The sequence below is a fragment of the Prionailurus viverrinus genome, chromosome E2 (assembly GCF_022837055.1).
Source record: "Prionailurus viverrinus isolate Anna chromosome E2, UM_Priviv_1.0, whole genome shotgun sequence".
NCBI lineage: Eukaryota > Metazoa > Chordata > Mammalia > Carnivora > Felidae > Prionailurus > Prionailurus viverrinus.
This window is the reverse complement of record NC_062575.1, coordinates 24099802-24112539: the sequence shown is the minus strand read 5'-3', so window position 1 is coordinate 24112539 and position 12738 is coordinate 24099802.

Below are 12738 nucleotides of genomic sequence, written 5' to 3'. Positions count from 1 at the left end.
TTTTAAAACGAACTACAATAAAATGAAATGGCTGTTTCTAGGAGGTGGGGGGTCTTGCATTTAGTGGGATAAACATCTTACTTTTAAAGAGTGAACTCCGTGAATGCCATGCTTGTCTTCCTAAGCAGTCGTGAATTGACTTGTATCAGAGCCCGTTTCTCTTGCACCAAATCGCAAAGCCTTCAAGGACTGGAAATAATTTTTTACATTTTTTTAAAACCTCATCCTTATGGCTAACATCTTGTCCAGGGACGGGGATGCATATGTTACGAACACACATGACGTCTCCTCCACCACTCAAGTTGAGGAACTTTGAAGCTGACTTTTTCTGTCTGATTATTCCAGAGCACTTTTTCCTAATTTCACTATTCTCACTCTTTTCTTCCCACCCCAACAGATCTCTTTATTGACTCAACGCATATGTTTTATCACCAACTGTGTGCCAGGCACCGTTTTAGGTGCTGAGGTGACTCTAAACATAGTTCGTTAGATCACGTCCCAAAACTTCCATTACTTCTCTTCTGCTGCATTACTGATACAATGTTTCAAATATTAGAGGGAGAAGCTAATCCTTATTTAGCCCTTTTCTGACAGGAGTAAAGGTGTTTTACATATGCTTAATGTTTACCTGACTTTTAAATAAAATGTATTTAAATTTAAAAGAAATTTGACATCACTAACTGCTATGGGCAGTTACATCTCCTCCCCCAATTTTTCATGCTGAAATCCTAACCCCCAGTACCTCAGAATGTGACCTATTGTGATCATTAGGGAGAGCTCCAATCCAATTACTCTTGTCCTTAGAAGAAAAGGAAATGTAAACATAGACATGTACAGAGAGAAACAATACAAAGACACAGGGAAAAGACAGTTATCTACAAGCTGAGGAGAGAGGCCTAGAATAGATCCTTCCCTGTGGCTGTCAGAAGGTTCCCACCTGCTGACACCTTAATCCTGGACTTTGAGCCTCCGGAACCATGAGGAAGTAAATTTCTGTTGTTTAAGCCACCAAGTCCACAGGACTCTGTTACAACAGCTCTAGAAAATAAATACACTACCATAATTGTGAAATCACTTCTACTTGCAATAGAGAAAACGGTTAATAAAAATAAATATAAATCACTAAAACTGAAATTAGTACCTTGAAGGACTTAAAATATTCTTGCCTCTCAGACTTCTACAGTGCACACTGAGTAATAGGGCTTTGGAGCATCATCTATGAAAGTAAGTATTTACACACAGCTGGAGACCTGCATCGAGGCCACGATGCCTTTTCTCAAGCAGCTGTTTCTTCCTTTGACATTGCGTTCATTCAACTCAGTGTACTTGGAACTGTGTCAGGGTCTGCATTCATCGTATGAGGGACTGAAATGCCAAGGTCTAGACAGCATTTATAACTGGCACAGTAAAAACTGGCACGACTCTCTCCAAGGACTTTGCCTACAGTCCCGTGGGCTGCTTGCATCCAAGAAGCACTGAGCTGACGTAGGTATGGAGTCCCTGCGCACACCCCTCACTTGTGTCTGCCTCCAGCCTGGGTCCCTGCCTGGACGCTCCCAAGTGACATGTTGACAAACTGGGCCCCTGGATCCAATTTGGGAAATTGGCTTGAGGCAAGAACCATGGAACAGAAAGAAAAGATGGGATGGTGAAAAATGATATTTAGAGAAACAAGGACAGCAGGTGGTAACACGGGAGGCACTGAGAGGAGAGAAAACTGAATAGCTAAAGTACAGAAGATGAATAGAAAAAAGCTATCTTGAAAAATGGGATTTGAATGAGAATAGCCAAAAGGGGAAAAAATAGACACATATTCTCTACCTTTAATTTTTTTTTTTTTATCCCACAACTTCTCTTTCATATGCTGATCTTTCTTGGCCTCTGCACCTTTGAAACTCCACTGATGCCCTTTCTCTCAACTTCTGTTAACCGGGCATGCCAGGTTCTTACTCTTTTTTCTCCCTTGCTCCTGCCTCACTCTTCATTCTGATGTTACGAACAAAAAGAGGAGTGGATTCTAACGGCCCCATTCTAATGCCAGGAGGAATAACTATCATTTATGATACCCTTAAATAATATCTAAATATGTTCAAAGTATTGATTGCCTAAAGCCCATTTAGGATTTGCACAACTATACAAAAATGTGCTTCAGTTTGAATGAAGGTGGGTGAGGCTGGCTTCACTTCACAGGATGGCATATGCCACATCAGCATCTTAATGTCTTCAAGAATCCTTTATCAAAACGACCCACCTTCCCACACTCCCTACACTACTTTTGGCTGTCATTTCCTTGCAGCAATACTTAAGCATCACGAAATACGTTCCCTCAAAGAAGTGCAGTCCAGTCTGAAAAAAATTTCATCACTTTAGGGAAACACAATGAAAACTGTTTATAAAACAAGCCTCTCCAATATTGCCATCTTGATTGCAAAATGCTATACCACTTCTTAAAAATGAGCATGGTCCAGAGCCAGAGGAGCTATTAGAAATGTATTCTCAGTATGATTTAATTATCCAACATCTCCCCGCTAAAGCATAGTAAGAAGTTATTAGCATGTAAATTCTGTTGACAGTGTATTATTCTTACTATAGCATTGTGCTGAAGGAAGGACACTTCCAATTACTTGCAGAAACATAAGCAATAATATTTTAAAAATGTATTTATTTAAGTGTTGGTAGGAGAATATGTCTATAATAACCATGATAACCTTACTATAGCCACGGCAAAGTGTTTGTAACCACACAATGGCACATTCTAGAAGAAGTGCTTCTTTTTTGTTAATTAATTTCTTTTCTGAAGAAAAATTGTTGTCACTGTCTTATTTATAGTTACCAAATAATAAACATCATCTTTGGGTTAGCCATTATGGTACCCACACCTGTCATTTAATCTCCACGATAGGCCTATGAGTATCATATTGAACACGTAACATGTGCAGAATAAGGCAGAGAGGTGATGCGGTGGGTGCTCAGGGTAAAAGAGCTGGGATTCAAACCCATGCCTGCTGGCCCTAGTTCAGGCCCTTTCAGGAACAGAAAAACCTCTCTCTCCCTCTTTCTCTCCATCTTTCCTCTCACTTTTAAATCATTTTTGTTGTAATAAAGATGATGTAATGTAAAATTCACTACTTTAAAGTGTACAATTCAGTGGTTTTAACATATTGACTATATTTTGCAACTATCACCACTAATTCCAGAACATTTCCATCACCCCAAAAATAAAACTCAGTACGTATCATCCTTCAGTCTCAATCCTCTCATCTAATCTACTAATAACAAGTAGTCTACTTCCTGTACTTATGGATTTGATTATTCTGAACATTTCACGTAAGTGAAATCATAAAATATGTGTCTGTTTCCTTTACTCAACATAGCCATTTTCAAGGTTTATCCCTGTTGTAACATATAACATTGCTTCATTTCCTTTTATGGCTGAATAATAGTTCATTGTATGGATATATTACCTTTTTGTTAATCCATTCATCAGCTGATGGAAATTTAGGCTGTTTTCTCTAACTCACTTTAGTTAATGTAGTCGTATTAGGGTGTCCCAAGAATACTGAAGGGTCTGAAATTTTTACCTTACTTAACAGCTAACAGTTTAGCCTATAATAGATTTATGGGTGGTGGCACAAGGTACGGGCCACCTGGATCAGAGACACAGGAGTTTATGACTCAGGACACAGCCATCAGCATGAGTGTCAAGTGCCTGCCAACATTTGGTAACTACCGACAAATAATCTTTGATGTTTTATTGGTTAGTTACCGTCATAATTAGCTTATGGCTTGCTCTTGAGAACAACTTAGAAGATCCTACTGGTCCACTCTAGTCAGCCATTCACTGAGCTTTTAAAATACATTACATAATTCCTATGACCTATGCAATCATTTTTACTCTGCTCAAATAAGGAAACGGAAGTTCTAAGAGTTTAGGTGACTGGTACAGACGTTCACAACTAGTACAGGGTAGCATCACAGTTCAACACTAGGTCTAAGTTGACTCCAAACTCTTTATCTTTCTTCTAATATTCTACAATTCAAGGAAGATTGTGAATATGCTGAAACAGAGAATCAAATGGGATCTCAGGTAGTGAGACTCATTGAAGCAGAGAGCAAAACAGTGGTGACCAGAAGCCAGGTGAAGAGGAAGTCAGGAGATGTTGGTCAAAGGGTACAGAGTTTCAGTTATGCAAGATGAGTAAACTCTGGGGAAATCTAACATACGGCATGGTAAGGATAGTTAATACTGTATTGTATACTTGAAATTTGCTAAAATGGTAGATCTTACATATTTTTACCACAGGAAACAGAAAAGGAAGAAAATTATAACCATGTGAGTTAAGGGGTACACGTTAATTAGGTTGATTGTGCTGATCATTTCATAATGTGTACATTTACCAAAACTTTAAGTTGTATATATTAATGTAGAACATTTCTGTTTGTCAATTATACTATAATAAAGCTAAAAAAACCAAGGAGTTACTGTTGTCCTAATGAAGCAGGCAGTTTCCTACAGGGAAATAAAAAATGTGTATCCCTGAGAGCATAGGGAGTGTTCACGAAATGTGTCTCCAGTTCAAGGTATTACACGTATTCTCTATGGCAGATACAATGGGTGGCTTAAAGGGTAATACTGAAAAATCACTTATGACTGGGGTGATCCTAAGAATAAATTCATGTGGCTTTCAAATTTTTTGTAACAGTGAATGCTGTAAATAACATATTACACTGAAGCTACATGAAGCGGATAATGTGCTCAGAACTACGGAGTGGACCCAGACCCACATTACTGGGATTACTTCACACTGGCTCCTGAAGTAGCTTCCAGGAATGCCCAAACTCCGTATGTCACAGTTAGAAAGCCACCCACGTAACCCAATAGCATTTGTTACTGGTGAGGAAACAGAGGCTTGGAGAGCTGAAGCAGCTTGTGAGTATGTTAGTGACAGGAAAAGATCCTGCTCGTAAATATTTCAATGCAAGTGCAGAATTCAAAGCAAGTGCAAAATGTAGAATTGAGGAAAATTTCTAGGTGAATGGATTTAAATTAATTTCAATTTCAAGGATCTGTCATGAAGAAAAAATAAAGTAATACTTTAATTTTACATGTCTGTGTCTTTTTGAAATTTATCCAGGTGGGGAATTATTAGACATCTTCAGACAACTATTTATCATTTCCTATTTTTCAGAGAATATAGGAGATACAGAAATGTGTATAAGTGAATGCATTTTGGAGTGAAAAAGGGTGCTGCTTCATATACCACCCCTAACATGTTGAACAATTTACTTAACTTTTTGAGACCTATATTTCTATCTTTAATTTTTTTTTTCAACATTTATTTATTTTTGGGACAGAGAGAGACAGAGCATGAATGGGGGAGGGGCAGAGAGAGAGGGAGACACAGAATCGGAAACAGGCTCCAGGCTCTGAGCCATCAGCCCAGAGCCTGACGCGGGGCTCGAACTCACGGGCCGCGAGATCGTGACCTGGCTGAAGTCGGACGCTTAACCGACTGCGCCACCCAGGCGCCCCAACGTATATTTCTATCTTTAAAGCAGAGGTAATAATAATACTCAGCTCCTTCAGTTACAATAATTATCCAGTAATGTAACACATGGAGTGCCTATATACGAAAATGGGAATCAGGAGACATGGATTCTAGCTATGAACCTGATACTTACTTGCTATGCTACCTTGGACAGGTCGCTCAATTTCTCCAGCCCCCATTCGTAAACCCAGAAAAGAATCCAAGTCATTGTTTCCTCCAGGGCACAATCAGCACATAAGATCCTGTGACATTTCATGACGTTCTACCAGGTAAAAAAAAAAAAAAAAAAAGAAAAAAAGAAAAGAAAAGAAAAGAAAAGAAAAGAAAAGAAAAAAAAAAGCATCCATTCTACTTTTAAGAGTGTCTTTTGGTCAGGTGCCTCAGTGGAAAATTTTCTGACTATTAAAAAGAAATTAACAACTTCTTGCAAATTCATGGAAAGATGAAGTCCCCTTCTCCTCCAGTATGAAATATCCGACTCTTAAAATGATTAGTTCACATTGTATATTACTAACTGCATCAGTGTTTTCGCTATTTAACATATCAGTAAGATTAACAGTCAATTCTGTATTTATAAAGACATATACTGCAAGATCTGAAAGAGACCTTTACTGACGTTTTGTAGCTTCATTCTTTGATGGCAAAGATCAAGAATTTAATGAAGACAATGGGGAAATCTGAACAGAATATAAACCCATTTGGACTGAACTCACTCAGAGTTTGGTGACCATGACTGTTTCTTATGCTGAGTCCGGGAAGGGAGGGAAGAAAGAAAGAGGTAAAGATGGCATACTTAGACTTTACAGTCTAGACATCAATCTTAATGTCAAGTTCTTCTTCACTTATAGCAACAGTATTAACAGATGCATAATAGGCACCTGCAAATATACAGGGCATAATACCTCAAGGCAAATCTAGGAAGGTTCTAGGTCAGACACCAAAATCACAAAGGGATAAAAGAAATAATGAGAATTGAATTACGATCAATCTATCAGTACTAATATTAAACTTGCACTTTTCTCAGATCATTTATTTGTTACTGCATCCTTTCTTTTTTACTAACATTTTTTTCCTGCAAGATTTGCTTATAAATATCAGGCCTTAAAAGGCTTAAATGTTGGATACTGACTCTTATCTATCAAAAAAAATCCAAGCTTTAGCATGTGGTTTCATATTTTACATTCTCACCAAGTACACTCAAGTCTGAGGGTGGGACACAAACATTAGTATTAAAGTTCCCTAGGTGATTCCACTTTGCAGCAAAGATTGAGAATCACCATTCTATACACAGCCAGAAAGAACGTTAGTTGTAGCTAGAAGGAAGTTGAGAGTTGTCTTAACTGTGGCAGTTTGCTCAGCATAACAAAGAGCAAAGTCAGAGAGTTGACCATTCAAGAGAAGGAAGAAACTAGAAGACTATCTGGGAGTGAAGGTTGGTTAAGACATATTTAAAGTGCCTAAGCTAGATTCTTTGCTCAGCCATGTAATAATCATGTCCTGTGGTCAAGTTATTTAATGAGTATAAGCTTCAATCCCCCATTTTTTAAAGAGAGGATAAATATAGCAATGAGATCACAAGTGTGTTTTGAAGATTATATGAAATAATTAATACATATTAGTTAACCTAAGTCATATAGTATGCTCGATGTGTATACATACAGTATGTATACATTAAAATGTACAATTGTCATTCTTCTCCTTATTATTAAGAAAGTGGATGGACAGTTTACCACTTCGCCTCCTAATCTTGTTCCTGAGATCACATGAAAACTGAGTAAGCACGTAAAGCAGCAATGTTTAGTTAATGTTATGAAGCTTTCTTTGACCTTGAATCACAAGGTGGCATGTTGGGAAAAAGCACGATGAAATAATGATTCAGGGGCAAATGAGTGTGCTTTCCCAGAAGTATGCTATCCTAGGCCCCATATAACAATCCATTTTCTATCAAATTTTCTTCCTGTCATGCTTCTCAAATCATATCCTTTCAGAAAGAGAAGGTGTTTTTTTAAATCCAATTAGATGGTCTATGTGGCTGCACCTACATGCCTGCCATTGCAGTAGCTGTCCAAGATTTCCAGGCCACGCAATCCTCATCTTTCCTGGGCTCAGAGACAGTAAATAATATGGTCAAGGATGGGCTCTAGTCACCAGCAGATAGGACATCTGAGCCCAGGAACAAATGACCCAAAATTCTACTCTTCCCAATGTAACACAAAGACAGGGTCAGAAGAAAGGACAGTTAGGCTACAAGAATAGAGAGGAGAGTGATTGGGGTAACATCCTCCTCCCGGCAGCTTTATACTTTTCTTATCATCTCCCTTGCACCGCGGTGCCCTCCTGCTCCCCTCCCTAGCTATTCCTCTGGTGTTGGCAATGCCATTCAATCTCTCTGTCAATGTCTCTCTCTTTTCTATAAGAGAAAAAGATAAGCACATTTTCAAAAAGGAGCACAGAGGGAGCTTATATATGTTAGTTGAATAATTATTAGAACTCATAGGCTCTATTTAAAGATTTGGATAAGAGCCCTACACATGGGACTGAAGATAGAAAAGTGGCTTGAAACTCCGTCTCCTGCACAGCCACTATTTGCATAACCAACAGGACACTGTGTCATCTTTGGATGAATTAGATTTTTCACAGAGAAGGTTAAGACAAGAACAAGGGATTATGGTATACTCTAATGAAACATTGGACCCAGTGATTCTGCGTCAATGTAGTTGAATAATTGCCTGCTTGTGGGGGTTTAGATGATTTGTCCAATTATATATGCTTTGGGAAAAAAACTAGAGTGTATCGGTGATGATTGCTATACAGCAATGAGTGAGAAATTGTTCATTAAAGCTGCACATTTTGATAGCTTCTGGCTCTCTGAAGTTTCTGATTTGAAGCTCTAATCACTCCTGCTTATTCTCGACCATGAGTAAATTATTTGAGAAGTTTCAGACACATTTTACTCATCATGAAAATGTACACTTTCTTCCCAAATAAAAGGAAAATAAAATATTACTTTCAAATGGTAAAAATAAAAAGCTTTAAAATAAAACAACTTGTGCCTTAAACTAGTTCTTGGCTCCATCCATGCTAAATAGGGAAAACTTCACAACATAAGACCAAAGAGAAAGTATCAAATACTCGAGTTTATATTAGGTTATGAATAATTAAAATATGGACAGCACATGGGTTCCACATGCAGGAATTCCATTAATATACTGGTGGTATCATAAAAACAGAATCTGAATTGTCCAAAATTAGACAACACCGAGTAGTAACTTCTCTAGAAGTGTAAAAGTGTGTATGAGTGTATGTGTGTGTGTGTATGCGAACACATCATCACCACTATGATAATTATCAATATAGTTTAGTGAACATCATCTAAGGACTTCAGGTGCTTGGGATAGAAGAATGAATGATGCAGTGCCTAACTCTGAAGACATCACTGTCTGGTCTTATTTGGTAATACATTTCCAATTGTTTTACTACCGTGAAGATATGCCACAATACATTTCAGAAAGGTTTGGTTTAGAGCAAACATATGAATACATCATCACTGATGGTTAGGATATGTAATATTTATGTTTATCTATTCAGATTAAATAGTGTAGTCTTAGTTAAAAGCTTCAAATAGTAAAAGTAATAAAAATAATTTTGGAAATAAAACTTCATTTCATCTTGAAAACATTTAAGGAATCAGATCGAGTATTTTATTATTGCTGTTCCCTCAACTGGGGTCTGGAAAGTATAAGTGATTTACCCAAGGTCAAGGTGAGCTAGGAGCAACATCTGGTTACCAAACTGTCTATTCTGAAGTCTTAATATCATGTGATGATATGTACCAAGCACTCCTTGGTGCTTCAACATTTCTGCTGCAGAGAAAGGGTTAACATTTCTTAGTCAAATGTTCATTCAAAATGTATTTACTTCAAGACTTCTAGACACTATTCATCACCTACACTAAACAAAGTAGACAAAACTCCCTCTCTTCTTGGGTATCTATCCCAGTTACAAGAGACAAAGTGATATGAGTTAACTGCTTTGATAACCTGATAGTATTGAGCTTGTTTCCTACAATTATAAATGTTTCCTATAAATTATAAATTTGATCCTCAACATGTTTTGTGAGGCATCACATGACTATCCTTGAACTAAAATTCACATGTCCCAGGTTTTCATTCTGGGATTACCACTTACTCTTTGGTTCGGGCCCTATTCCCCTTCTTATGAACATTGGTAACCTTACAAATAACATGTAAACAATGCGACCTGTCCAGAGCTATCTCACATTGCCTTTGAGGGATCCAGTGAATAGTAATTCCTCAAAGAACCTTTTGACAAGTAAAGCATTATATTATTTGCCTTACATCCTTCCATTTCCTTCTGTGTTTTTTAGCTAAGGAAGATGAGCTTTCTTCTTTTGCCCCCCTTTTTCTTCCTTCTTTTTTCCCCAAACTAATCTAGTGCCATCCAAAAATACAGAGATTGAGTACAGCCTGATTACATCTATCCCATGTTAAATTTGCTTTTTTCTATGGACATATATCAATATCTGAAGTGTTATGGGAATCATAATGTTTGTTCCACATCCTCCAGATTGGTAATTTGGCCATTTAAATTTGCTAACCATTATGCATTATGCATCAGAGTATCACGTTACACTTCAGCATCTGCTTTATGACAGAAAAATGAAGGAGGCAGGGCACAAAAGGTATGCTTCAAGAAAATGTTTCTATGTATTCATTTTTGTTAAGTTCATATTACTTAGGTTATCCTAATATTATAGTTGAAATTTTTGTATTAACCAGTTTTGTTGTTTTAGGTTTTCAAGATAAGAAGGTATTTTGATATACAACATCTCTAAAGGTTATACTAATCTTGGGTATTAACCTAATGTGCCTCACTGGCAAAGGTCTGTAAAGCCTTTTTTTCCATTTGGTATCTTATAAATTTTTATCAATTATGTCATATGTTAAGGGCTTTGGAATTCCATTTATTAAATATATCAATGATAAACCTCTTTCTAGGTTACAACTTGATCTTACGGAGGACCAGCTGATCATATAGAATAAAAAAAGTCTCCAGAAATGAAGGAGGCAAGATTTCCCACTGGGCTCAGTCTACAGAATTTTGCATGAATCTCCACCATCTGCCCAAATTACAGGTCAGAGAAGTATATTTGATTTTGCACAGCTCTTCTTACAAACACATCCACTTACTGGCAGATAGACAAACACCCAGCTGATCTGAGCCTCAGATTCTTTCAGAACACAGTTGAGAGGGCGCAACTATTCAATTCCCTGGGCTGGGCTGGAATTTGTCAAAATGAGAAAGATGACTGTAATTCCTACACACGGCGTCCCTGACAGCATGGTGACTTTGTGCTAGCCGTCCAAATATTCAGCTCTCTTTACACAATTTTGCCTCCAAAGTGCAGCTTCACTTGCGAGGCAGACGGCCCTCTCCATGCCGCGAGTCTTCCTCGTTCCCATGCTGATAAGCCAGCATCAGAGTTCAGAACCCAAGGCGTTCTCAGGGCTGTATCATTTACGGCAGAACAACATATCAATCTGCAGACAAAAGCAGCCCAGGAGACGAGTGCTGACCATCAAGATGGAGTATCTCTGCAGTAATAAGGCAGTGGACACAGCTACCTTCTCAGCAGGGAAACTGCAGAAGCAGCTGCTAATTGCTCTGTTCTATAAGCATCCTTTCCTTCCTTAAAAAAAGATGTTGACAGAGCTTCACACAGATGTACATCCTGTCCCTTTGCCATAGGTTTTCCTTGCTGTCCCTCAGGAAGTTCCCAGAGACTTTATTTCCACTTGGGAAAAGCTATTTTGAAAGTGTCCCCTCATCCTGACAGTGGAAACAATGAAATATTTTTTAATATTTGTCTTTTGTTAAATAACCAGAATGGAACTATATTTTAAAGACAAAGGTTTTATCAAATTGCCTGTCCCCTTTTTCCTGAGGGTCTTATGCATAAAATTATAGAGCTCATGCTGAGAAATGGCCACTCTGGGGAGAAATAGCAACATGTTTCATTTTCTTGCACATTTGTGCACAAAGAGACTTTGATCTCAATGAATGTTTTTCACTTATTGTCCTTCCAAAGCTTCTTCCCATAGTACTTCATAAAGCGCTGACAAAAACCAAAAACTAAAACTAAAAACCAAAAAAAAAAAAACAAAATAAACTATCTCCTTACAGTTTCCCCAGAGGCCAGTCTTTTTAAAATACATTTTTTACCAGATTGCTTCAAAACTATGGATAAGCCTCTTGAGAAAATAATGAAAGTCATCGTCTCCACCTAACCAAAATAAAGATCGAATTCTCAGAGAAGAATCCCACTCAGATCTGATTTAACCATGACAACCATTTCCAGTACGTAGAGACTTCTATGTTCAGTGCTAGGTGCTGGAATAATAAGACAAAGTATGCCATTGCTTTCAAGAACCTGGAACACTCAGGCAGCACTACAGGGTGACACATGCCTGACAGACCAGGATGGACAGATGTCATCAGCAATGTTCATCTGTTGGTTCCTATTCATCAAACATTTAAGTCAGACAAGTTAGGGTTGAATACAAACTAGGCAACTTAGTCGTCCTTGGTCTTGGAAACATACCTCTCCTTGTACTTCAGTGTTTCACCTTTCAAACAGAGATAACACTAGCAGCTATTTCATGTGGTCTTTGTTAGAATTAAATGAGTTAATACATGTAAAAGAAAACCTCAGCAGAGTGCTTACTGTATACTAAGCATTCAGTAAGTATCTTGTACCTTACTGTCAGTAGCAATTACAAAAACTTTTATAATAAAAGACATAACCCGGAGGGGCACCTGGGAGGCTCAGTCGGTTTGAGTGTCCGACTTCAGCTTGAGTCATGGCTGTGCAGTTTGAGTTCAAGCCCTGCATGAAGCTCTGTGCTGACAGTTCAAGCCTGGAGACTGCTTTGGATTCTGCGTCTCTCTCTCTCTGCCCCTCCCCCACATATGCACGCGTGCTGTCTCTCTCAAGTGAATAAACATTAAAAAAATTTTTTTAAAGACATAAGCTAGTTATTAGTAATACCTAGAAACAACTAATAGAAGTGACATGCAGATAATGAGTTTTTGCAGAGCAATGTTAAATTATATGATCTGCCAATTGGTCTAAATGGTTAACAGAGTATATATACAGACTCCCTGATCC